Here is a 27161-nt window from a genome sequence, read left to right as displayed (position 1 = left end):
TCTCTTTCTGTCTCTGTCTCTGTCTCCGTCTCTCTCCAATCTCTCTGAATTTAATATAAATAATTTTTAAAGATTTTATTTATTTATTTAAGGGTGAGAGTGACAGAGAAATACACAGAGAGAAATAGAGAGAGACAGAAAGATCTTCCATCAGCTGGTTCACTCCCCAAATGGTCTATTCCAAAGCCAGGAGCCCACAACTCCATCCAAGTCTTCCAGATGGATGCCAGGAGCCCAGGTATTTGGGACATCCTCCATTGGCTTCCAAGACATTTTGGCAGGATGATGGATCAGAAGCAGAGCAGCCATGAGTCAAACCTGTGCTTTGATATGAGATGCCAGTGTCATAGATACAACTTAGATTGCTGAATCGCAACGTCAGCCACCCCCAGATAATTTTATTGGAAAAGTTGATTATTGCATGGCAAATCACCATATCAATATCTTGCTTTACATTTTTCTTAACTTGGCCATTAAACTACAGAGAATATTAACAATATAACTTTATTTCTACACAATATTCCTTTGTCAACCTTCAGAACAAGTAGAATATAAGTATTCAATTCAGATGCATTTTACAGATTATGCATTTGTAAACACTTTTGTAGTCTGTGCACTAAAGAATTTCCATAATTTTATTTTCTTGGACCAGATATTAAAATAGAATAGTATGTAATTATAAACAACTTTTTGACTGTGTTCTTTATCACTTTCCAAAAGCTCAAGTCCAGTTTCTGCAGTACTTTAGGAAATATGAGTTATTTTACAATTATCTATTAACAATTATAACCATCATTACAAAATTTATTATTTTCACTTTTAGTCAATAAACCATACTAATTTTAGAGAAACAAAAGCAAGAAACTTAAAAGCCATCCATATTCAATTAATCAGAAATAGTTCATGTTAATATTATTTACCTTTCTAGATATTTCCAATGGAAAATAAATACAAATACAAATAAAATTTCAAAAATGAAATTATGATTTGCATGCCATTCTATAACCAGTTTTTGTCACTTAATGATATACCATGAATTCAAACATTACATATAACACACATATGCATTATAGGAATTTACCAAAATTAAATGTATTTACCAACCCCCTGTTGCTGAAATTTTAGATTATTTTCTATTTCCATTATAAAAAATTCAGCAGGTTAAAACCCCAGCCTGCCACACTGGCATCCAATATGGGTGCCAGTTCCAGTCTTAGCTGCTCCATTTCCAAACCAGCTCCATGCTAATGCTCCTGGGAAAGCAGTGGAGGATGGCCTGAGTCCTTGGGTCCCATATCCACGTGGGAGACTCACAGGAAGCTCCTGGCTCCTGGCTTCAGATGGGCTCAGCTCCACCCCTTGCAACCATTTGTGCAGTGATCCAGCAGATGAAGGGCCTTTCTCTTTCCCTCTCTTTCCCTCTCTTTCCCTCTCTTTCTCTCTCTTTCTCTCACTGTAACTCTGTCTTAAAAATAAATAAATCTTTTAAAAATGCCAAAATGTATCTCTAAATTTTTCTAAATTATTTCCAAATGTATTTGATGTGTACCAGAATTCCATTTTCTTTGTGTGTTTCATAATGACCCTAATTTTTACTGTATGTATTGCTGCTACTTAGAACAAGCTTGGACCCAGAAACTGTCGTATTAAGTGATATTTTGAAAAAGTATTAGGCATATGGGCCGGCGCTGCGGCTCATTAGGCTAATCCTCCGCTTTGCAGCGCCGGCACACCGGGTTCTAGTCCCGGTCGGGGCACTGGATTCTGTCCCGGTTGCCCCTCTTCCAGGCCAGCTCTTTGCTGTGGCCAGGGAGTGCAGTGGAGGATGGCCCAAGTGCTTGGGCCCTGCACCCCATAGGAGACCAGGAGAAGCACCTGGCTCCTGCCATCGGATCAGCGCGGTGCGCTGGCCGCAGCGCTCCGGCCGTGGTGGCCATTGGAGGGTGAACCAAAAGCAAAAGGAAGACCTTTCTCTCTGTCTCTCTCTCTCACTGTCCACTCTGCCTGTCAAAAAAAAAAAAAAGTATTAGGCATATGACTTACAAATTTTAGTCATTTGTCTATACTTAAAATTAAAAAACATTGGCAGTTGTGAATGTTACAATTAACTTTGACAATGCATTTTTAAAAATACTTCATTTCACTCTTGTCTTTCCCATAGCAATTGATTGTAAAAATTATTTAGGATAATGGTAACTCATTAGAAATTGATCTTTATCATTAAAATGCATGGGGCTTACTTCAAATTTTCTATCTTGCTTTTTGTTTTATTGTTTGATCTATAATTTTTACATTAAAAATAGAAATTATTTACCCTTAAAGATATCTGTATCATTTTTAATTTCTATAGGAAAAATAAGCTTCTAATTACCATGCTCACACTGTTTAGGTCCTAACTTCTCCCCATCAGTTGCTTTGACTCCAGGATTCTTAATAATGCAAGGTTTCCTGGAAACACAACAACTATGTCCTTATATAAAACAATTTTACTCCTAGTCATGAATTTACTGAGTTAAGTCTATGCCAATTTTAATGCTTTCAATGTGTAATAATGACTTTGATCCCTAATGTTACTCTTAGAACCTAGATATTAGGCAGCCAAGGACAGTGCAGCATCTTAAATCAGCAAAACAAAATAAAGGAAGAATAAAAATTGGAAACTAGTCACTTTCAATTGTAAGACAGAAGAAATGTTTTCAAAGAAAAGAAAAAATGAGAGGAATAATTGCAAGGCTGAGTGTTTTTAAAATTCCAAGTCACTGCTGATTTTTTTCTCCAAGATAATTGTCTAGTCATTTAGTATATTTTAGTTTAGACAAATGCTAAATCATCTCAATATTCTAAGAAATTCTGTTTTGGTTACTTAATTTATAAAGAAGTTGTTTTTAAGAAAATCTGAAATATAGATAAATGAAGATAATTAGAGCAGGGACAGTCATATAGTAAATTGCTATTTTTTACAGAATGAGTAAGATGAACTGGGGGTTGCACAAAGTTGCTAATTTGTATTTGCTTAGCCTGATGTTTTAGCAAAGTTTCCTGGAGATACCAAGCTTAAGTAGTATTTAAATTCTCAAATTGACACTTATATAATATACATAATATAACAGAGATGAGTATAATAACATAATCCATGAAAATTTCTGGTCTCTCCTTTTTAATCCTGGGACTGAGATGGCGTGGTGGCACAGCAGTCCTCCACCTGCAGCACCAGCATCCCATATGGGCGCCAGTTCTAGTCCTGGCGGCTCCTCTTCCCATTCAGCTCTCTGCTGTGGCCTGGGAAAGCAGTGGAAGATGGCCCAAGTCCTTGGGCCTCTGCACCCATGTGGGAGACCTGGAAGAAGCTCCTGGCTCCTGGCTTCAGATCGGCGCAGCTCCGGTAATTGTAGCTATTTGGGGAGTGAACCAGTGGACGGAAGATTTCTCTCTCTCTCTCTCTCTCACTGTCTGTAACTCTACCTCTCAAATAAATAAATAAAATATTTTTTTAAAAAATAAACCTGGGATCATCGGGTATGATAGCAAAAAAAAAAATAAAAACAAAAAAAATAGAATCAAATTTCTAGCACTTGTCTTGTTTTCTTCGGTAGTGATGATTTCTTCAGTCGTTGTGAGAATCAATGGAATAAATGGCATAATGTTTCTAAAGAACTAGCACAGAACATGATATTGCATGGCTACAACTGTAGTACGATAATTCACTCTCTTCTGCTGTTGCAGAAACAAACAAAACAAAACAATAAATCCACCACGTTGGCATATTTGGACAAATGAGGGGGGTCTTTAAAGAGTTCATAGAAAATGAGTATTATGAAAAACCATGCATGGATTCCAAGAGCATTTTTCCACAAAATAAATGTATCTGCTAATTTCATTTCCACAAGTCTTTTTTTAAGTGTACTAATATGTGTTTGGCTTCTTGAAGAATCAAAAATATCAATTAAATATATTGTTTCTAGCTCATTGCAGAGCCACTTGGGAAGCTGATATGATTGTCCAACAGTTTGCTTAATTATAGCTCTAGGTTTTGGAGAACAGCTTATGTTTGCTGTATGCAAACTTCACAGTCAATCTGGCAGCAGTGAACAATGGCAGGACAACTGCAGGTGCACACAGGCAGACCCAGCTGACAAAGATGCTCTTCATCAAACTTGTGTTGGGCTCCTGTGAGCCCTCTTCTCAACTAAACTTTACCCTTGGCCCCATTCTTCTTGCTCAGCATAGACCAGTATTAGCCTGCCAAGTCAGCTTAAAGCGAATCCACCACCATTGAGTATTTGATAACCCTTGACATTTGATCAATTCTTCATCTGCCACCATCTCCCAGATGATACCTGGTCACCTTAGCCTGTCTTCATCAAGAATTTCATTAATTGAGCAAGATTTCCTTCTTTTTATTTTAACTTTTACTTAATAAATATAAATTTCCAAAGTACAGTTTATGGATTACAATGGCTCCCCACCCCCCATAACTTCCCTCCCACCCTCACCCCTCACATCTCCCACTCCCTCTCCCATTCCATTCACATCAAGACACATTTTCAATTATTTTATATACACAAGATCAATTTAGTACATATTAAGTAAAGATTTCAACAGTTTGTACCCACACAGAAACACAAAGTGCAAAATACTGTTTTAGTACTAGTTATAGCATTAATTCACATTGTACAACACATTAAGGACAGAGATCCTACATGGAGAGTAAGTGCACAGTGACTCCTGTTGTTGACTTAACAAATTGACACTCTTATTTATGGCCTCAGTAATCACCCTAGGCTCTTGTCATGAGTTGCCAAGGCTATGGAAGCCTTTTGAGTTCACCAACTCCGATCTTTTTTAGACAAGGTCGTAGTCAAAGTGGAAGTTCCCTTCTCCCTTCAGAGAAAGATACCTCCTTCTTTGATGGCCCATTCTTTCCACTGGGGTCTCACTCGCAGAGATCTTTCATTTAGGTGTTGGTTTTTTTGGTTTTTTTTGCCAGAGTGTCTTGGCTTTCCATGCCTAAAATACTCTCATGGGCTCTTCAGCCAGATCCGAATGCCTTAAGGGTTGATTCTGAGGCCAGAGTGCTGTTTAGGACATCTGCCATTCTATGAGTCTGCTGTGTATCTCACTTCCCATGTTGGATCATTCTCTCCCTTTTTTATTCTATCAGTTAGTATTAGCAGACACTAGTCTTGTTTATGTGATCCCTTTGACTCTTAGTCCTATCAGTATGATCAATTGTGAACTGAAATTGATCACTGAACTAGTGAGATAGCATTGGTACATGCCACCTTGATGGGATTGAATTCGAATCCCCTGGCACGTTTCTAACTCTACCATTTGCGGCAAGTCACATTGAGGATGTCCCAAGATTTCATCTACTCTTGATGTACGTATCTTGATGATTTTCTATAATCTATGTGATGCCTTCCTATCTTCTCATAAGCAGTTATATCACTTGTACTTGGAGTTCAGCCTGTTCTCTCTCCCCTACTGCAATAGTCTTAAAACCTATTATAGTGGTTTTTTATTATTTTTAAATATTTGTTTATTTATTTGAAAGTCAGAACTAGACAGAGAGAGGAGAGGCAGAGAGAGAGAGAGAGAGAGAGAAAGAGAGAGAAGTCTTCCATTCGATGATTCACTCCCCAGTTGACCACAACGGCCGGAGCTGTGCTGATCTAAAGCCAGGAGCCAAGGGTTTCTTCCTGGTCACCCACGCAGGTGCAGGGGCCCAAGGACTGGGGCCATGTTCTTCTGCTTTCCTAGGCCATAGCAGAGAGCTGGATCAGAAGTGAAGCAGCCGGGACTTGAACCGTCACCTATATGGGATGCCAGCACTCCAGGCCAGGGCGATAACCCACTATGCCACAGTGCCAGACCCATATAGTAGTTTTTAATAAAGCCTTCCTTATCACTTTAACAAGTGTCATAATAAATTTTTCTTTAACACTGCCCCACCATGTTTAGAGATTAGCAGAAAGAGATGAGAAAATAGTCTCCCCACGTTCAGGAAGAACCAAAAAGAAGAAGCAAGAGCAGCCAAAAGGTGCAAGCAGCCTAAATCTGACTCCCAAACTCCTTGAGCAAAAAGGATAGGAAGATGATGGAAAGATGCTAATTTAACAAAATATATTAACACTCAGTATGTACAATGAGGTTCACAAATGTTCTTCCTACTGTCCTGTCCTTAACTGAGATCAATAAATGCAACTTCTAATTCAGGTATCCAGATATTCACTAAAGCCCACCACATGCCCACCATGTGCAAGACATTATCCTTATCAGCAAGGAAATCTCAAGCAATCAATGCCCATTAATTAAATGATGAAAAGTTAACATGAAAATAACTTACTGAGCACCTGCTCTGTGCTGAGATGATTCAGAAGTATGGGATATTGTCCTTGGTGTTGAAAAGTTTCAGCATTGCAATTTGACCTTCACAAGACTAGAATTATTTTTCTTAAAGATTTTATTTATTTGAGAAGTAGAGTTACAAACAGTGAGAGAGAGACAGAGAGAAAGGTCTTCTTTCCGTTGGTTCACTCTCCAAATGGTCACAATGGCAGGAGCTGTGCCGATCTGAAGCCAGGAGCCAGGTGCTTCTTCCTGGTCGCCCACGTGGATGCAGGGGCTCAAGCACTTGTACCATCCTCCACTGCCCTCCCAAGCCACAGCAGAGAGCTGTACTAGAAGAGGAGCAACCAGGACTAGAACCCGGCGCCCATATTGGATGCCAGCTCTGCAGGCAGAGGATTAACCTAGTGCGCCAAGGTGCCAGCCCCAACAAGACTAGAATTATAATATCTGGGAGTCTGAAACCTTAGTCATAAACCCAAAGGTATTAAAATAACTAAACTGAGGATGTGAATGACAAAAAACAGTTCATATCAGGAAATTCTGTGTCTCCTTCTTTTTTTTTTTTTTAAACTTTTATTTAATGCATATAAATTTCCAAAGTACGACTTATGGATTACAATGGCTTCCCCCCCATACAGTCCCTCCCACCCACAACCCTCCCCTTTCCCACTCCCTCTCCCCTTCCATTCACATCAAGATTCATTTTCGATTATCTTAATATACAGAAGATCAGCTTAGTATACATTAAGTATGGATTTCAACAGTTTGCTCCCACACAGAAACATAAAGTGAAAAATAATAGATGATTTTTTTAAATGATGATGAAATCAGAGCAGACCTATTGTCATGTTTAATCCCAGTGAGAGTCAAGTTGGGAATTGATAATTTCTTTTTTTTTTTTTTTTTTTTTTTTACAGAGGATCAGTTTAGTATGCATTAAGTAAGGATTTTAACAGTTTGCACCCCCATAGAAACACAAAGTGAAATATATTGTTTGAGTACTCGTTATAGCATTAAATCTCAATGTACAGCACATTAAGGATAGAGATCCTACATGAGGAGTAAGTGCACAGTGACTCCTGTTGTTGACTTTACCAATTGACACTCCTGTCTATGGCATCAGTAATCTCCCTATGCTCCAGTCATGAGTTTCCAAGGCTATGGAAGCCCTCTGAGTTCTCCGACTCTTATCTTGTTTAGACAAGGTCATAGTCAAAGTGGAGGTTCTCTCCTCCCTTCAGAGAAAGGTACCTCCTTCTTTGAAGACCTGTTCTTTCCACTGGGATCTCACTCGCAGAGATCTTTTGCCAGAGTGTCTTGGCTTTCCATGCCTGAAATACTCTCATGAGCTTTTCAGCCAGCTCCGAATGCCTTTAGGGCTGAATCTGAGGCCAGAGTGCTATTTAGGACATCTGCCATTCTATGAGTCTGCTGAGCATCTCACTTCCCATGTTGGATCACTCTCCCCTTTATTTACTCCATCAGTTAGCATTAGCAGGTACTAGACTTGTCTATGTGCTCCCTTTGACTCCCAGTCCCTTCACCATGACCAACTGTGAACTGAAACTGATCACCTGGAACAGTGAGATGGCATTGGTACATGCCACCTCGATGGGATTGAATTGGAATCCCCTGGTATGCTTCCAACTCCACCACTTGGGGCAAGTCAGCCTGAGCATGTCCCAAATTATACATCTCTTCCCTCTCCCATTCCCACCACCATGTTCAACAGGGATCACATTTCAGTTAATTTTCAACACTTAAGAATAACTGTGCATCAATTACAGATCTGTAATTGTGTCTCCTTCTTATACAAATTTTTATTCTGTCTTCATCTCCAAGTTGCCTCCTTCATTCACTGATGCCCTGAAACCTGAAAGTTCTCATATCCCCTCCTTTCTCACCACATTTCAGATCTAGATACAAATCCTGGAACACCTCCAAATTCAAGCCCGACTACGTCTATTTCTCACCACTTCTGCTTTCACCACTACTCTGCAATACCATTGTGTGGACTCCTTCCTGTCTATTGACTGCTCAGGGACTTTCTCCTTTACCTGTCCAACCAAAGTCGTTGGGGAAATTCTTTTTTTTTAATTTAAGGTAAACAAATTTCAAGCAATTCAAATATACCAATTTAGAAACACAGTGCCGGTGCCGTGGCTCAATAGGCTAATCCTCTGCCTTGCGGCGCCGGCACACCGGGTTCTAGTCCCGGTCGGGGCGCCGGATTCTGTCCCGGTTGCCCCTCTTCCAGGCCAGCTCTCTGCTGTGGCCAGGGAGTGCAGTGGAGGATGGCCCAAGTCCTTGGGGCCTGCACCCCATGGGAGACCACGAAAAGCACCTGGCTCCTGGCTTCGGATCAGCGCGATGCGATGCGCCGGCCGCAGCGGCCATTGGAGGGTGAACCAATGGAAAAGGAAGACCTTTCTCTCTGTCTCTCTCTCTCACTGTCCACTCTGCCTGTCAAAAAAAAAAAAAAAAAGAAAAAAAAAAAAAAGAAAAAAAAAAGAAAAGAAACACAGTGATACTACCGGCCTACCCTCCTTCCCGCCCACACTCCCACACTTCCTCCTCCTTCCTCTCTTATTCCTTCTCTTAATTTTACAATGATATACTTTCAGTTTACTTTATACTCATGAGATTAACCCTATGCTAAGTAAAGGATTCAACAAGTAGTAAGAAGAAAAAGACACTGTTCCTCACCAGTAGAGACAAGAGCTGTAAACAATCATCAAGTTTCAAAATGTGAATTTCACCCCTGAACATTACATTTTTGGTACTCTATTGGTTACCTCAGATCAGGGAAAACATAAAATTCTTAAAATACATGTGATTTGCTCCTCCAACTTATTTCCAACTGCACTTGTGAAAAATAGCCAAGGAGACCTTACAACGTGTACGTGGCCCCGGAGACTCCATATTGAACTCGTTAACTATGTCGCTGCTACAGAGGTTTCTGTCCAGTTTCCACATGCACAAACCTCTTTTGCAAATCGGGGCCTTCACCAGGTGCTATTCAGTTGAGATGGAGCAGTTTTCTCTCGCTCTTCACCTGGCTAATAGCTACCTATTTCTGGGGTTTCAGCTTAAATGTGCTTTCTCTGTAGATGTCTTCCTTGTCTCACCAACCTAAAGCAGTTACATTTGTCTCACTCCCTTACAACATCCCTGTAATTTTCCTTCTTGGTGCTTATTCAGCTTGAATTTGTTTTTATTTACATGATTTTTGCTTACCATCTATAAAACACTTTGAGACCAGCTAATGCCTGCTGTATTATTTTCCAATGACTAGAGCAATACTGGGGCTGGTGCTGTGGCACAGTAGGTTAACGCCCTGGCCTGAAGCACCAGCATCCCATATGGATACCAGTTCTAGTCCTGGCTGCTCCACTTCCAATCTGGCTCTCTGCTATGGCCTGGGAAAGCAGTAGAAGATGGCCCAAGTTATTTGGGACCCTGCACCCATGTGGGAGACCTGGAAGAAGTTCCTGACTCCTGGCTTCGGATAGGAGCAGCTCCGGCGACCACTGCAGCCAATTGGGGAGTGAACCATCGGATGGAAGACCTTTCTCTCTCTCTGCCTCTCCTTTCTCTGTGTAACTCTGACTTTCAAATAAATAAATAAATCTTTAAAAAAAATTAAAAAAGCAATACTGAAATACAGTGATTAGAAAACAGTAAGTGAACAAATGATTGTATCTTCTTAGCTGTAGAAGCTTAGATAGGAAATAGAAGATTTTTATTTATGAACAAGAGCAGTTTCTCACTCCATGAATTACTTTTTCTATCAATACAGCAAATCTTTGGGAAAGGCCAATACAAAATGCATATTGATAAAATAAATGAAAATTGCATGACTATGACTTTTTTTTTCTCCCATTTACCACCAAAATCCTCAATAAATATAGGTACTAAGAATGTTTGGGGCCAGCGCCGCGGCTCACTAGGCTAATCCTCCGCTTTGCGGCGCCAGCACACCGGGTTCTAGTCCCGGTCGGGGCGCCGGATTCTGTCCCGGTTGCCCCTCTTCCAGGCCAGCTCTTTGCTGTGGCAAGGGAGTGCAGTGGAGGGTGGCCCAAGTGCTTGGGCCCTGCACCCCATGGGAGACCAGGAGAAGCACCTGGCTCCTGCCATCAGATCAGTGCGGTGCGCCGGCCGCAGCGCGCTGGCCGAGGCAGCCATTGGAGGGTGACCCAACGGTAAAAGGAAGACCTTTCTCTCTGTCTCTCTCTCTCTCACTGTCCACTCTGCCTGTCCAAAAAAAAAAGAATGTTTGAAGAACTTAAGGAAGTCAAACTAGATCTAAATTCTACTATTGTCTCAGCCATCTAAAAGGCCAGTTTCAGTCAGACTGTTGACCAGAAGAATCCCAGGGGGAGAAACCTCACCAATTATAACAAAAGGATTTAAATGGGTTTCCACAAAGTCCTTTGCTTTGATGAGTTTGAAGAACATAAATAAATAAAATTCCTTTCTATATAAAAAAGGAAACCATTTAGAAAGGAAAGAAATCAGAAATAAATTATCAATGACAAATGAGTAAGTAATTGGTTAGTGATAACACAGAGCAAGAAAATGCTCATCCAAATCCGAATTATCAAAGACCTAGAAACAAGTATATTCATACATGTGAAAACACACAAAATTTGTAGACATTGTGCACAGCCACTAAGATGCTGCCTGAGGTACCCACATTCCAAACTGGAGTAACTGGAGTTCCAACTCCTTTGCTTCGAATCGAGCTTTCTGCTAATGTGGAACCAGGAGGCTCAAGTACATGTGTCAGTGCCACCCACTGGAGCTTGCATTGAGTTCTGGACTCCTAGCTTCAGCCTGGTCCAGCCCTGTTTATTGCAGGCATTTGGGGTGGGGGGTGAAGCAGTGAATGGAAAATCTCTCTCTCTCTCTCTCTCTCTCTCTCATCTCTTTCAAATAAAGTGAAAATAAATAAATAACTTTAAAACATAAAAAAGGGAAAATGAGAGCTAATGCATTAAACATTAGCATGAAGATCCAATAAGGCATTAAACTTTAACAATGGAATAAATAGGAAATTTAATGAAGATAAATGTCCTAACCTATATGTAACTTCCAAAATACAAATTATGTAAAAACCTAATATTCTTCAAAATGCACGTAAATTTTAAAAGCATTCAATTGGCTGAAATTACCATCAGACAATGGTAAACTATAATGTAAAGCACTTCCTTGCGTTTTAATAATGCTGTACGTTTTACGAAGCGTTTATTTGATGCTAGCAACAATCCTGTGAAATATGTGGTTGCTGCAAAATTCACTGAGCATTCAACTACATGGCTGGGGCTTACAGAAAGCACCTGACAGGTACTACCAGTGTGAGGAAATAGGCTTTTAGAGAGTAGCTTGAGAAAGGATCATGGTTAATTCATTTGCAATTACCCAGAGTTCAACACGTCAAATACCAAAGAAAAGAGTCTAAAAAAATATTGCAAGTATGTGTGTGTATTTCAGCTTAAAGAGGATTTTACAACAGAACAAAGGAAAGAAATGGAATTACATGAGTAGCCAATCATAGTATTTTACATTAAAATCCATTGCAGCCATACCTTACTCCAAATCTATTGTCCTATCAGTTTAAAATTAGGAATAATGATTTTAAATTATCTTAAATGTATTCCTCAAAAAATTTCATTTAAGGTAAGTTGAGGAAAAATATTAAGTAGATCAAGAAAAGTAAAGAAATTCCAAATAAGCAAATAATTAGAAGAGCTAAAACTATATATGTTTTGTCTATCGGCAGAAATAATTCTTTGCTTCATAGATAAAATATACCAAATTAGCTTATTATTATTTATTTACTTATACCTTTTCTTGTTACAAAAGAGGCTTTAGAACATTTACAACATTTAATGCCATTTATGATGAAATATGTAACGAAGAGATAAGTTGGGTGGCAAGGGCCATAATGAAGGTCAGAAAATAAATCAGTAAAGAAGTTCCACACTACAAGGTCCTTATAATGGCCATAAATGAGGGGGAAATGTACCTTTGAAGTTCCTAACACGTTAGAGACAGACAGGCAGTTTTCTGTTTACCAATTCTCATACAGTAAAGCAAACCCCTCACAGAGAACTGCACACATATGATACTGAGAAGAGAAAAAAGTTTACCTGTATGTTACAAGTGAATGACATTTTCTGTGAGAGTACTTACAGCAAGCAAGATAGAAGGTCTTATCAATGTAGGTAGATAATTTCATTCCCATGTGTAACTAAGTATGAAAACATCCACTGGCAAAGCTTTTAGCTAAACTATCATAAAGTAAAGGATAACTTTTAGAGCTAATTGCAAAAAATATAGATAACTTGCATGTTTTCTTTCTTTTTAAAATGTTCATTTGTTTATTTGAAAGGCAAAATTATGTGGAGAGAGAGAGGGATAGAGAGAGTAGGAGAGAGTTCATCCAACGTGGGTTTACTCTCCAAATACCTGCAATGGCCAGGGATGGGCCAGGTCAAAGCCAGTAGTCTGGAACTCCATCCCAGTCCGCTACGTGAGTTATAGGAGCCCAAGCATTCAGGCTATCCTCTGCTGCTTTCCCAGACGCATTAGCAGGGAGCTGGATTGAAAGTGGAGCAGCCAGAACTTCCTGCAGGATGCTCTAAATGGGATACTTGTGTTGCAAGTGGTGGCTGAACCTTGTGTACCACAGTGAGGTTCCCTGCCTATTTTCATAGTCTTTCATACATGTGACTTCTCTCAGGACAATTTTTATTTATTGGTACCAAGGGCATGTCTGTATGTGCAAGGGGACAGTTAGATTTATTAAGGGTAGTTATACCAAAGAAATGCAATTTTAGTAAATTAAGCGTTCTGTCCTATTTATTTTAGAAATGTGGTCCATACTTTCCCCATCAACCTCTTTCCAATTCCTCAGAAACAGCCATCTTCAAATTCTCTATCTGTTTATTTGGCTACTCAACATTATTGTGAAAAAAAAAATTGTGTAGCTATTTCTTGAATTTTCAATTTTAGGCATTAACTATGGATTTCATAAAAAATAAAGATTTAGCATTCTTTCATCTCACACATATATACTCTACTTTCCTAATCTTCACAAAATACTAATATCATAATGTGATTTCTATCAATATTAAGTGTGAATTTAATACAGCTTATAACCACAAAGCACTATTCATAGTGATATATATCATATACATATACTGTATACTAAAATTTTCTTGCACAATTTTTTTGTTTTCCCCAAAGTTCATTAACTCTTTCATTCACAAATCACTATTGAACTACAACTCTGTCCTTGTTACTTGGGGTGCTTTGGTAATCAAAACAGATAAAAATTATCATCTTTGTGGAGCTCACATTCAAGTAGAAAAATACAAAGATGCCAGCAAGCCTGAAATCAACAAATAGTATAAATAATAATATATATAAATATATACTACATTAGAAAGTAAGTACCAAGGAGAAAACAATTAGGGATTACAATAGGATGCAAGGTTATAAATACACACATGTATAAAAATTTCCATACAAGTGCTCTGTTTCCTGGCTGTATCTACTGAGGACTAGAAACCAAGACAATTCAGTTGCAATTAGCATACCTAACAACAAGACCCGAGGTTGTAAATAAGTTCTAGTGTTCCATAACACGGTAGGTGTGACTATAGTTCACAATAACCTATCTGATATTTTATGAACTACAGAAGAGGAGCTCAAAGATTCCAAACACAAAGAAATGATGTGTAAGTAGAAATGCTAATTACCCTATTTTGACTCTACACATTGTGTACATGTATTGAAATATCACAATGGATGCAATCAAACTATACAATTATTTCATGTTAGTTAAGAAGAAGAAACAAAATAAAAATAAATACCATGCTTTATTGAGCAGAACCAGGGCTCCCTGGAGCTGTTTGCTGACCTGAGGCAAGGAAATGGCAAGCTGAGGCAAGAGCTTCTTGTTATATCAAAAATCCTGGACAAGTACATAGATAGTGTGGATGTGTCCACACTGATGGAAAACAAAGTAGCGGTTGGGATTCTTTCTTCCAGTAGAAAGTGAACTAGTAACTCTGGACTGAATGATATAATTGGAAAATCAGCATTTGGCAATCATAATAACAGGTAAGAATTATCAATGAACTCTAAAACTAGAGGGTAAAATGTAAGGGAATAATTGAATGATTATAAAGTAAAAGTGCCTACATACAGGACATATATTCACAAAGCATAAAGTAGTAACTGTACAGGGGGGAAACTTGGCACTATTTTAACCAAACGATCACAGTTTATATCTCCAATAGTAACACACTGATTGCATGCATTTCCTTATGTAATGCACTGAGAAGAACTCAGCATCACATCTATGATATCCTCATCCAAAGTGCATAAACTTAATTTAATCCTGAGAATATATCAGGCACACCAAAACTGAGGAACATTCTGCTAAATAACTGACATTATTCTTTATAAGTACCAATGTACTGAGTCAAAGACAGGGAATTATATAATAAAGAAGATTTAATATTATAGCTAAATGATAGCCGCATGGCCTTGGATACTTTTATATAAACAAAAAATTATTATATGAAGTCTGTGTAGAAAGCAAATTTGAATAAAATAGGTAGTTTTAAAATATCTAATGCACAATGTAATATATAGTAGCAATGGTAATCTTAATTTTTATAGTTGCCCTGCAACCATGTAGTAGAACTCCTTCTTTTACTGGAAATGCACACTAAAATATTTAGAGGTAAAAGGCATCATCTTTGTAACTTACTCTTAAAGGATTCAATTATACTGTGCTTAAATGATTGAAAGGACTCCTCATACTCCATAGAGTGTGTTCACATAAGATTTTTTTAAAGGGTAAAGCATGCAATGTAGCAGGGAAAAAGAAAGCACAGGTCAGAAAAAGGAAGCGCAGAAAATTGAAACATCCAACAGTAGCTCCCAGAACCCATACTTATCTCATACATTAAACTTCGTCTTCAGACAATGAATCATTAAAATTGTATTCTCAGTGGAGCCACAGTCTCTTCTGAGGAAGAAATTTTAATGTCTCTCTAACCACACTTGCAAAATCAGGCTACATAACCAGTATCAACAGTAAGCACAAAAGAACACCATTGAAACCCCGCTCATCTGTAAATCCAGTGCTGTTTATAAACTGCTAAGGCATTCATTCCCCTGTTTTCAAGTCCCTACCACAGGCCTATGTAAATCATTAGTTAGTAGATTTCATTTGGTTTTGGTCAAGGTAGACACCTTCTACACCACTAAATAAGAACTTTATGAAAAGTATCAATATATCCTGATGTTAATGTTACTGTGATTTAATGTTTTTTTCTCTCCTTCCCCCTTGTGTGTGTGTGTGTGTATGTGTGTGTTTGTCTTTCCCTCTGTGTGCAGTTTTTCCCTTCAAATAAATAAAAAATAAATTTTTAAAAAGCCAGTGTTGTGGCACAATGAGTTAATCCATGGCATGTGTCACCACAATCCCATACCACAGAGCCAGTTCTAGTCTCGGCTGCTCTATTTCCAATCCAACTTCCTGCTAACACACCTGGGGAATCAGAAGATGATGATCTAGATACATGGACTCCTTCCACTAATGTGGGAGACCAGGATGAACTTCCAGGTTCTTGGCTTCCACCTGGTCTGGACCTAGCTGTTGCATCCTTTTGAGTAGTGAAACAGAGGATGGAAGATCTCTGGCTCTGTGTGTGTGTGTGTGTGTGTCCTTCTCTGTCCTTCCTCTCCCCTACCCTCTCCACCTCTCTCTGTAGCTCTAAAATTCTAATTAATTACATAATATTTGAAAACAATAATGTAGCAGTTAACTGAGTTTAAAAAAACTTGTTTTTGTTTCCTCTAGTCAACCAGTTTTCAGCAGAAAAACAACTTGTGGGGATTTTAATTCATTCTCCCAATAAATTTTTACACCCAAATAAGTATATCATGTTAGTTTAAATCAAATTAACCTTTCCTATTACACCGGTATTACATCAAAATTGTTATACTTTGTGTTAAACAATGAAATAAATAAACATTACAGAGATGTTTTCTCAGTGATCTCAAAAAATTGACCCTGGCCAGGTGTTGGCACAATTTGAGGTATAAATCATGTGTAAAATCCTTGTTAGTTCTTGATTTCAAAGTCTCTCATTGATAGAGCTACATGCCCTGTTTTATATTGCAACATTACACTGTATGGATTCTTGGTGGGCTTCATTCTTATGTAATGCATATATTTCCCCTATTAATAATATCCTGCTGTGCTGAATAGATTTCTAGTTACAAGTATTTCCTCTACTATTGTGATCTGGTATGATGAATAACTTTATGTGTCCACTTTCCTGGGATATGATGTCCCCAGACATTTGGTCATACACCACTTTCCAAGTGTGTGTGAGGATGTTTCTGGATGAGATTAGCACTTAGACCATCCTTTTTATTGCAGGTGGACTTCATCCTGTAAGTAGAGGGCCAGGAAAGAACGAGAAAGGCTGATCTCTCTGCACACAAGAAGGAGATCTTTCTGCCTTTGAACTCAAAGTGAAATATCAGCTTTTCTTGGGTCTTGAGCCTGCTGGCATCTAGAGTGAAACTAAACCATCAGCTTTCTTGGATTTCCAGTTGACTGATGGACATCCTGGGATTTGTCAGCCAGCATAATCCCGTGATGCAATTCCTTATTATCCATATACTGAGAAACATGTCTACAGGCACGTGGGAACATGGCAAAGCATGATGTTTTATGTCTATTGGTTTTAACACCTTTCTCAACAGGTCATCACTTAGGTTAACAGTTACACAATGACTCAGGACTCTGTGACAGATGAAACTCTTTTGTTTGCATCAAGAGCCAAAATCCCTAACTGCTACCTAATGACAGTCGTTTGTACTACCCACAACCTGTAAAATGGTAAAGAAAAGATAAAGTTAGAATTATTCCAAGTGTGCATTTGAAGGGCAGTCCCAGATGTCATCAAGGTGCATCCATAGTTGACTTCATATTAAATGCTTCTTAAATCTGCTAGGTATGAACTTGAACCTTTAACTTCAAAATAGAGTATGTATGTTGTGGCAGACAAAAAACTTAGTGGAATTCAAAGCCAGCTTCATGAGCTTGAGACAGTGTAGGCATACAGGGCCCTACACTTAGAAGGATCTCAAACTTGGCTTAATGCTTAGTTGACTTGAAATTCCTAATCATTTTTTTTAAATTTTATGTAATGAATATAAATTTCCAAAGTACGGCTTATGGATTACAATGGCTTCCCCCCCATAACGTCCCTCCCACATGCAACCCTTCCCTTTCCCACTCCCTCTCCCCTTCCATTCACATCAAGATTCATTTTCGATTCTCTTTATATACAGAAGATCAGCTTAGCATACATTAAGTAAAGATTCCTAATCATTTTTTAATAAGAAGCTTCATAGTTTATTTGCACTTGGCTCCACAAATTATGTAACCTGTTCAGTGTACATGTGTAAATACAGCCAAGAGATAATGTCATTCTCTTACTATCAGCATTTCACAAGATAGCCAGGTGACGTTAGTTTTTCCTTTTAGTAGTGTCTATTTTTACACTCCCTTCCCATCAGCAATTTCTTCCCTTTCTTCCATTTTTTACTAATATTAACCAAGACTTTTGCAATGGGGTACAATCCTCAGGAACAGGAAGATGAATGACCCATAATATAGGCAGCAATATATACTGCCAGTCAGTGCTCCATCTTCATCCATTTCCACTTACATGCAATACAGTTCAAAAAGTACATGTTTATAGAACATTCTGTCCAAAAGGTAGGAAAAAGGCAAATACAATTCACTCAAGCGTAGACAGGTAAGAAATTAACCTCCCACCATTCCTCTATAGGTTTGAAAAGTTTTATTGAGAAATATTATCATAGGGTCATATTTAGCAATTGATTCTTCCTCAAACCTCATTAGTGGGATGCAGATTCCAGTATGACACAATAAGGCAGTGGAACAGAAAACAAAAATAAAAGTAAGAGAATTTTTTTAAGATTTGTTTATTTTTTCAAAAAAGCAGAGTGATGGAGAGAGAAGAGACACAGAAAGATTTTCCAACCACTGTTTCACTCCCCAAATGGCCATAATTGTGAGGCTTAGGCCAGGCTGAAGGTAGGAGCCAATAACTCAGTCTGGGTCTCCCACTATGGTGTATAAGCTCTTAAATCATTCTCCCCCTTCCTCATCTTCTCCAAAATATCTCAAAAATATATTCATAGTAACCCTCCTTTACTTTCATGTACACTGTAAACACATATTCACTCAATCTTGCAAGCCATCATTCAGTCTCTTATCAAGTCCCAGTTTAGAAGCAGATTTCTTTTCTGTTTTATTTATTTATTTTATTTGAGAGGTAGAGAGACAGAATAAAAAAGAAAAAGATGGACTGCTGGTTTGCTTTTTCAAATGCCCATAACAACCAGAGTCAGGGTAGCCTGGAACAAGCAGCCTGAACTCAATCCAGGTTTCTCTCCTGGGTGGAAAGTACAGAATTACTTTTGCATCACCCACTGTCTCCCAGGGACATTAGCAGGAAGCTGGAATAGGGATCAGAGCCAAGACTCAACCTCAAGCACTTCAACATGGAATGCACGTGTCGCACGTGGCATCTAAGCCACCAGACCAAATATCCATCAGAGTAATCAGGTGCTTCACCTGTCCACGTTCATTTTTACTAAATCTACTGCATGTGGATAGTAAATTAAATGACAACTATATTGCTTATGATACTTCCTAGCCTGTTGCTGTGTTGCATCTGCAGTAATAGTTAGTGAGACTGAACAAACACTCTTCAACGAACCCTATGCAAGGAATCTCACAGCTCTAACATTCTAGTCTAAACAGCAAGATGAACTGGTTGCAAAACTCTAACTTAAATAACTGAATATAAACTTGTTGCATAGACCACTTAAATTTTATAAACACGATAGCATTTGTTTAGAATAAATTATGTACATTTTGAACAAAAAATTAAAAAAAAAACCTCTCTGGCCTTAAGAAACATTGAGAAACCTTTTGTAATCAAAAATATTTAAAATTAGGCACCAATTGATATAACATACACACATCTGACTATGTCCAACCTAAATAATTTAACAGGGGCAGGCATTTTGAACAACAATTAAAACACCCTTGACTTGCCAACATCCCATATCAGAGTTTAACCCTCAGCTCCACTTCCAGTTTTAAAATTTTTTTAACTTTTATATAATAAATATAAATTTCCAAAGTACAGTTTATGGATTACAATGGCTTCCCCCCCCATAACTTCCCTCCCACCCGCAATCCTCCCATCTCCCACTCCCTCTCCCATTCCATTCACATCAAGACACATTTTCAATTATCTTTATATACAGAAGATCGATTTAGTATATATTAAGTAAAGATTTCAACAGTTTGCACACACACAGAAACAAAAAGTGTAAAGTACTGTTTGAGTACTAGTTATAGCATTAATTCACAATGTACAACACATTAAGGACAGAGATCCTACATGGGGAATAAGTGCACAGTGACTCCTGCTGTTGATTTAACAAATGACACTCTTGTTTATGGCCTCAGTAATCACCCTAGGCTCTTGTCATGAGCTGCCAAGGCTATGAAAGCCCCCTGAGTTCACCAACTCCAATCTTATTTCGACAAGGTTTCCTTTTTGGTGCTCAGTTAGTTGTCACTGATCAGGGAGAACATATGATATTTGTCCCTTTGGGACTGGCTTATTTCACTCAGCATGATGTTTTACAGATTCCTCCATTTTGTTGTAAATGACAAGATTTCTTTTTTTTACTGCTGTATAGTATTCTATAGAGTACATGTCCCATAATTTGTTTATCCAGTCTACTGTTGATGGGCATTTGGGTTGGTTCCAGGTCTTAGCTATTGTGAATGGAGCTGCAATAAACATTAATGTGCAGACAGCTTTTTTTGTTTGCCAATTTAATTTCCTTTGGGTAAATTCCAAGGAGTGGAATGGCTGGGTTGTATGCTAGGGTTATATTCAGGTTTCTGAGGACTTTCCAAATTGATTTGCATAGTGGCTTAACCAGTTTGCATTCCCACAGTGGGTTAGTGTCCCTTTTTCCCCACATCCTCTCCAGCATCTATTGTTGGTAGATTTCTGTATGTGAGCCCTTCTAACCAGGGTGAGGTGAAACCTCATTGTAGTTTGCAGCTCCACTTTCAATCCCATCTTCCTAGTAATGAGCATCCTTGGTGGCAGCAAGTGATGACTCAAGTACTTGGATCTTTGCCACTCTTGTGGGAGACTCAGATTGAATTCAAGGCTCTTGGCTTTTGCCTGGCCTAGGTTTGGCTATTATAGGCATTTAGGGAGTATATAATTAGATAGAAGATATCTCTCTCTCTTTTTCCTTTCAAATAAATAAAAATAAACTATTTTAAACAATAGATAATCTCTTTTGATATGCTAAATTAATTAATCATAGTTTATTGTGTAACTTTAACACGAGTATTTTGATGAAATGAATTATATGTTAAAAACCTTACTTTTTTTAAGATTTATTTATTTACCTGAAAGTGAGAGATATAGAGAAATAGAGGCAGAGGTCTCCATCTCCTGGCCCACTCCCCAGATAGCCACAAAGGCCAAAGATGGGCCAATCTGAAGGAGCCAGGAGCTTTTTCTGGGTCTCCCACATGGACGTAGGAACCCAAGGACTCTATCCTCTACTGTTTTCCCAGGCCATAGCATAGAGCTGGATCGGAAGTGGAGCCATCAGGACTCAAACCGGCATCCATATGGTATGCCAGCACTGCAGGCAGTGGACCCACTCACCACGCCACAGTGCCAGCACCAATAATCTTACTTTTAACTATTTTTTATCTCAGTACATTATTTATAGAATATCACTTCCTGAAACAGAAACTGAATTACCAAACACAAATAAATCACAAGTTCTAAAATGTTAAAATTATTACTAATTCCAAAATAGCACATATAAAAGTAATTTAAAATATCAGTGAAAAGAAACGCCATTTACTACTAGAGAAAATTAATTAACAATAATAATATGTGCAATCTCTTTGTCTGATGATACAACCCTGTGTTAGGTATTCAGACACCAACTTTACTAAGTCAAGGTCCCCGACTGCTCACAGAGATTACAGATTGCTAGATAAGTCAAGCATGTAAAATAAACAAGCAACAACACAAAGCCCTCTTATCTTTAAAAAAAAATAGAAACAATGATTTTTGCCCTCAAATACCAACACACTCTATCAGAGCAGAGATTTTCAAGGTTTGTTTAAGGAAATAGGTCTCTAGTCAATAAAGATTTCCTTAAATACATCAAAGTCAAGAAGCAGATGCCAATTAGACAAGGGGTAGGCCAGCCATTTAAATATATATATAGAAAAAGAGAGTCATATATCGATTAAAAAGGAATGAAGTTTGGTAATTCTTGTCCAAACACTGTCCAGGAAAAGAATCCTCCTGAGTTCATAGGATTATCTGCTCTGCCTGAAGTGTTTACATCTTTGTTGCTGAGATAATGTTCAGTTTGGTGGGCCTAATGTCATAAAATATTGAAATTACATTTTTATACAGTGCACGTTAATCCTCTTATTCTGATTCTATCCTCATCAGATATCTCCCTTTAATTTGGTTTTCACTGTAGCTTAACTATGGGAAGCAAAGGTACTTATCAGACAAATGTGGATGTCAAAACAGCCTCACAGATGGGTCTCATTTCCATTGACAGATGGCCCCTGGGAGGTCCTCTAGCATGAGTTAGCATTGTGATGTGCAATCATTCTTCCTAACAGAGACAGGTCTGATGCCGGTTTCTGAGCAGAGGAGATCAGGGTCTGATTCTGGACTGTGGTGAGGTCACCAGGCAAACAAATAAATGTCACCCTAAGCAATCGGAGTGATCAATTGGCCTTCCCCATAAAAAGCACCTCTTCCTTATTATTGTGTGTATTCTTAAATCTTCTAAAGCAATGAAGGCTAGATTATGATATGCAGGCAGCATTCCTGACTCTATCTGGAGTACATAATGAGGACTGAGAGAGTAGGAACTGACCCTTAATCTGAGCCTGGACTTTGCCAGGTAGATAAAAGAGAAAACTGTGCACTTTAGAAAGAAGAAATCCCCCCTTGCAAAGATCCCAAACATGTGAGAAAACATGTAAAGACCAAAGTTTGAAATAAAAAAACTATGGGGTATTCTTTGACAGAGTTGAGAGATGGCATTGAAAATGTACAACAGGACAAAAGTATGAGCAACTTGATATTTTTTCCAAAGAATGACTGAAGACATTGAGTACCTACTAAGTGGTAGGCCCATTATACACTTTTGAGAGACATCACTGAATGAGAGGGTAGCTTTTATATTGAAGTTAATGGAGACCAAAAATAAATTTAATTGGAGAATATATATATACATATATATGTATGTATATATATGTGTGTGTGTGTGTGTGTGTATGTTTCCTGCAACTTTTAGAAAGAATGGAAGGAATCCTGAGGTCTTAATTCCAGAAAAGTGCAGACTTCAACTCTACAAGTGAAAGAAATGCCTAAGAGATAATTTCTGGTAAAGGAAAATGGCTGACTGGCTCAGTGAAGCACAGCAGAGCAGAGGGGAGAAACAATAACACAGTCTGGTGATTTCTGACAAACCCTTGCCAAAGGTGATGGACAATGATGTAGGGACCCATAGACAAAAAGCCAGTTTAAATGAAGTGATATATTCTTTATTTATAATGGTCAAATTGAATCCAGATTTAAATATAATTATGCCATTGAAATTTGGATTTTCCCTCAACACAACCCCCTAATTGTGCAATTATATATCTTGGTAGACAATGGTATCCAGCAATTTTTTTTTTTTTTTTTTTTTTTTTTGGCAGGCAGAGTTAGACAGTGAGAGAGAGAGAAAGGTCTTCCTTTTTCCATTGGTTCACCCCCCCAAATGGCCACTACGGCCAGCGCGCTGCGCCAATCCGAAGCCAGGAGCCAGGTGCCTCCTCTTGGTCTCCCATGTGGGTGCAGGGCCCAAGGACCTGGGCCATCCTCCACTGCCTTCCCAGGCCACAGCAGAGAGCTGGACTGGAAGAGGAGCAACCGGGACAGAATCCGGCGCCCCAACCGGGACTAGAACCCGGGGTGCTGGTGCCACAGGCAGAGGATTAGCCAAGTGAGCTGTGGAGCCATCCAGCAATCTTATATTGTCTGAGGGATACATTCAACTTTGAATAGAAGAAATTATTCCTCACTTTCTCAAAAATGCAAATATGGCCTAGATAAATTTGAGTATGTTTTGCACTTATACAAAAGACTTTTTAAGTAGGAAGTCTAAGGCTGATTTGGCAACTGCATAATGCCTGTGGTGAGCCAGACTCCTTCTAGCCTGCCATTTAACCACCTCATGTTTGCTTTGGTTTGTGTGGCTACCTCATAACCATAACATAGCTGCTACACAACAATATTGTGGTCATGTTCTAAGGAAGATAAAGGCTGGAAACCGAAGGACAACAGGCATCGGGAAGCTGAGCTCCTGATACTTCCAAAGACATTTCTAGAAGGTTTACTCAGAAAATTCTAATTTCATTTTATTTACTAGCCCTAACTGCATGGGATGTGGGGAAGTGTAGTTCTTTTGACTTAGACAAATCATGATTAGGAATAACAAAAAGAAAGGAGTTAAAAGAAGAGGAATAGTGTGGCCACAGCTCAACATCAAGTTCCAAAATGAGGAATAGACCTCAGTCATCTGGTCATTTCCATTTTCTGTCATTAATTTTTTATTTCATTTTCCATAACTTTATCAATATGTAATTTTGTACTCTGTACTTTTCTACAAACTTTGTACAACTGTGTGCTTTGTTGTCAGTTGCTTCCTCTTTAATAAAGTAATTCAATTCAATTCAATTATCCAATATTAGGACTTCATATTTATCAAACCATAGTTTTATAAATATAAAATATTTATATGTCATATTTATTTGGTAATTATTATGTTTCAAGCACTATATATATACATAATACGTGTACATAAATTTATATGTAAACTAATATAAGTCTTGAGATATGCCAATTAAGTATATGTAATTTTGTTTTATATATTTATTATATTTGAAAGAGAGAGAAACTGACAAAGAGAGATTGATCCCATCTATTTGTTCACTACCCAAATGCCTGTATCAGCTGGTAATGAGCCAGGCCAAAGCCAGGAGCCAGGAAACTCAATCCAGTTCTCCCATATGGATGGCAGGGATCCAACCAACTAAGCTACTACCTGCTGCCTCCCAGGAAACACATCAGTAGGAATCTGGAATTGGAAGCAGAGTCAGGCCTTGAGTCCAGGTACTCTGATGTGGGATGTGGGCATCCCAAGTGGTATCTTAATCACTAAGTCAAACGCTCACTCAATATATTATTTCATTTTGTCTATTGTGTTTATTATTATATGCCAAAGCACCTATGACAGTGTCTGGCACATAGTAATATACCAATAAATATTTGTGGAATGAGTGAGTTCCCATTTAAGAAAATTGAAATTTGAAGCATAAACTGGATAACATACAAACTTGGTAGATAGTAGCATCAAAAAATAAATATTGACTCCAGAATCTGTGTTCTTTAATGTCCATGTCATTATTAAAGCTGATCTTAAAAACTAATGAACAATATTCTAATGGCAAGGACCATGATTTATCTGACAACTAGAAATTCTCCACTTTTAAAACCGAGTCTGAAACAACTTTTATGTAGACAAATACTTTTAATGAATGAGTAACAGAAGGACAGAGAGTGACCACTATACCTGCAAATCCCAACACATAGGCCTAATAAAGCCAGATCAGTTCCATCAAACACTTAAGCAACCTAATCTTAGAAATCTCCAGGGAGGGGTCTCTTCCCTGCACCAAAGTAACAAATAGTAACCAACAAATCAGGGTGGGAGTCTTATCACAATACTGAAGATGATGAAAAATAAGAGAACTCTGAGGCAGGTAGAGAATAGAAATATCCAGGAAAAGAAGTTTGACTTTCTTCATTGATGCCTCCAGGGCTATGTTTGATTCTCAGGATGAGGGTTAACTAATCTTTTTGATATTAGCATCAGTATATTCAGAGTGTGTAAACTGATAAGATCATAGGCAGTAATAGGTCTCTTTTGGCAGTGGTATTCTATGGTTTTAAGAAAACAAAACTTCAGTGAATTTCAAAAATATTTAGGTCTTCTAAGAGTTGGATAATCCAGGAGCTAAATAAATAATGCTAGAGCTTGATGAGCTTAAGGGGACACAGGGGGAAAACATTTCCAGGGCAGAACTGGCCATGGATCTAACTACTCATTAAGCAAAGTGTTGTGGGTCTGTGCCAATCTCTTCACCAATGTCAATGTCCTGCTCAGGAGGATCACTGTTCACCAGTAAAGATGATTCCATGCAGCAATGACAATGCCAAAGCCAGATTATGCAGGGCCAACGCCAGCGATCTTTATGACACAATTATCTACCTTGACTTGATGCACTTGAAGAAATGTGCGGGCTTTGACTTATTCCTCTTCTACAGAGGTATCATCAGCATCACAGAGGGTGAGGAACAAAAGATTTAGTTTGAAGAACTGGGCAAACTTAGAAGACCTCCTGAGGAAGGTTTGTGGCCAGGAGACCAGGAAGCAAGTAATCTACAGGTATAAACTTAAGGTTCACAAAGATGAAGCACTGATTGTGGGCATATAGAATATAGTTCAGATGGCTACAAGGTCTCCTCCACTGGACCTGTATCAAGAGCCAATTGAACCAGTGAAAACTAAGATCCAGACATTTAAGGTAAATCCAGAGAGTTCTCATCTGCCCAATGACACCAAGAGGCCCCAGATCTATCGGAGTTCTTGGGCAGCTCAACGCTGCACGTTGCTCTGCTCACCAAGTAACTCAAGACAGAGGTCCTAGCATCGTGTAGACATACACCCTGCAATAACCTGATTTTGTTACTTTGGTGCCCCAGGAAGAGGAGCTAAATAACAAGAAAATTGATGTCACTCATCTAGGCTCCCAGCTTGTTTTCCTACTCTGTGCGTATGATAAATGGAAATCGCCCTATACAGAACCCTGGACAACCCAGAGCACGTAGACAGATGCATGAAGGCTATTGTTCCAAAGCTCTACTCCAAATACGAAAGTGACAGCTTTGAGAACCCAGTGATGCAGCAGTACTTATGGATCCTAGCAGCCTCAGCTTTGGATTTGATGGGTTCTGAACAAGCAGTAGGCCTAACATTGCCAAAGTCTGAGTTAAAAGACAAAGCTGCCTGGTAGATGAGTTTAAAGAACTTGTCTACCTATCAGGTTAGAATCCTGAGGGACAAATCACTTAGTGAAAACAAGATGATGAAATTCCTGGAAGACCCAAGGTAGAGTCATAGGAAGAGGGGCTGAAGGCCCACTTCAGCAAGGGCATGCTGGGAAAATGCAGTGTCCATACCGACAGAGACCTCCAGGTTGTGCAGGCTGCCCCGGGTGCTGAAAGACACAGAAATTGCCGGGCATCCTCACCAGGCACTTCCAGAAGGCTGATCAGAGACCCATCCATAATGTAGCCAAGCTGCCAGACTTCATTCTTCTCATCAAGTGGAAAAGTGTTTCTCCTGAGCTACAAATAACTTCCTGAGAAGCTCGAGAAGTTGAGCGACTTGACATTTCTGAGACTTTCTATTGCCACGGAGACTGAGCCACCCTCCCCCTTTGCCATGAGAGCCCTAACTTTATACTTGGCCAAGAGAAAAAA

At 38.7% G+C, this 27161-nt stretch overlaps 1 pseudogene; it reads left to right on the top strand.

Annotated features, from left to right (window-relative positions):
- Window positions 1–26799, top strand: part of LOC100355875 (X-ray repair cross-complementing protein 6 pseudogene) — a 32492-nt pseudogene extending 5693 nt beyond the window's left edge.
- The last annotated feature ends 362 nt before the right edge of the window (window positions 26800–27161 follow it).

This window comes from Oryctolagus cuniculus, chromosome 7, assembly GCF_964237555.1.
Source record: "Oryctolagus cuniculus chromosome 7, mOryCun1.1, whole genome shotgun sequence".
In the NCBI taxonomy this organism is placed as follows: Eukaryota; Metazoa; Chordata; class Mammalia; order Lagomorpha; family Leporidae; genus Oryctolagus; species Oryctolagus cuniculus.
This window is presented reverse-complemented; position numbering and strand designations above follow the sequence as displayed.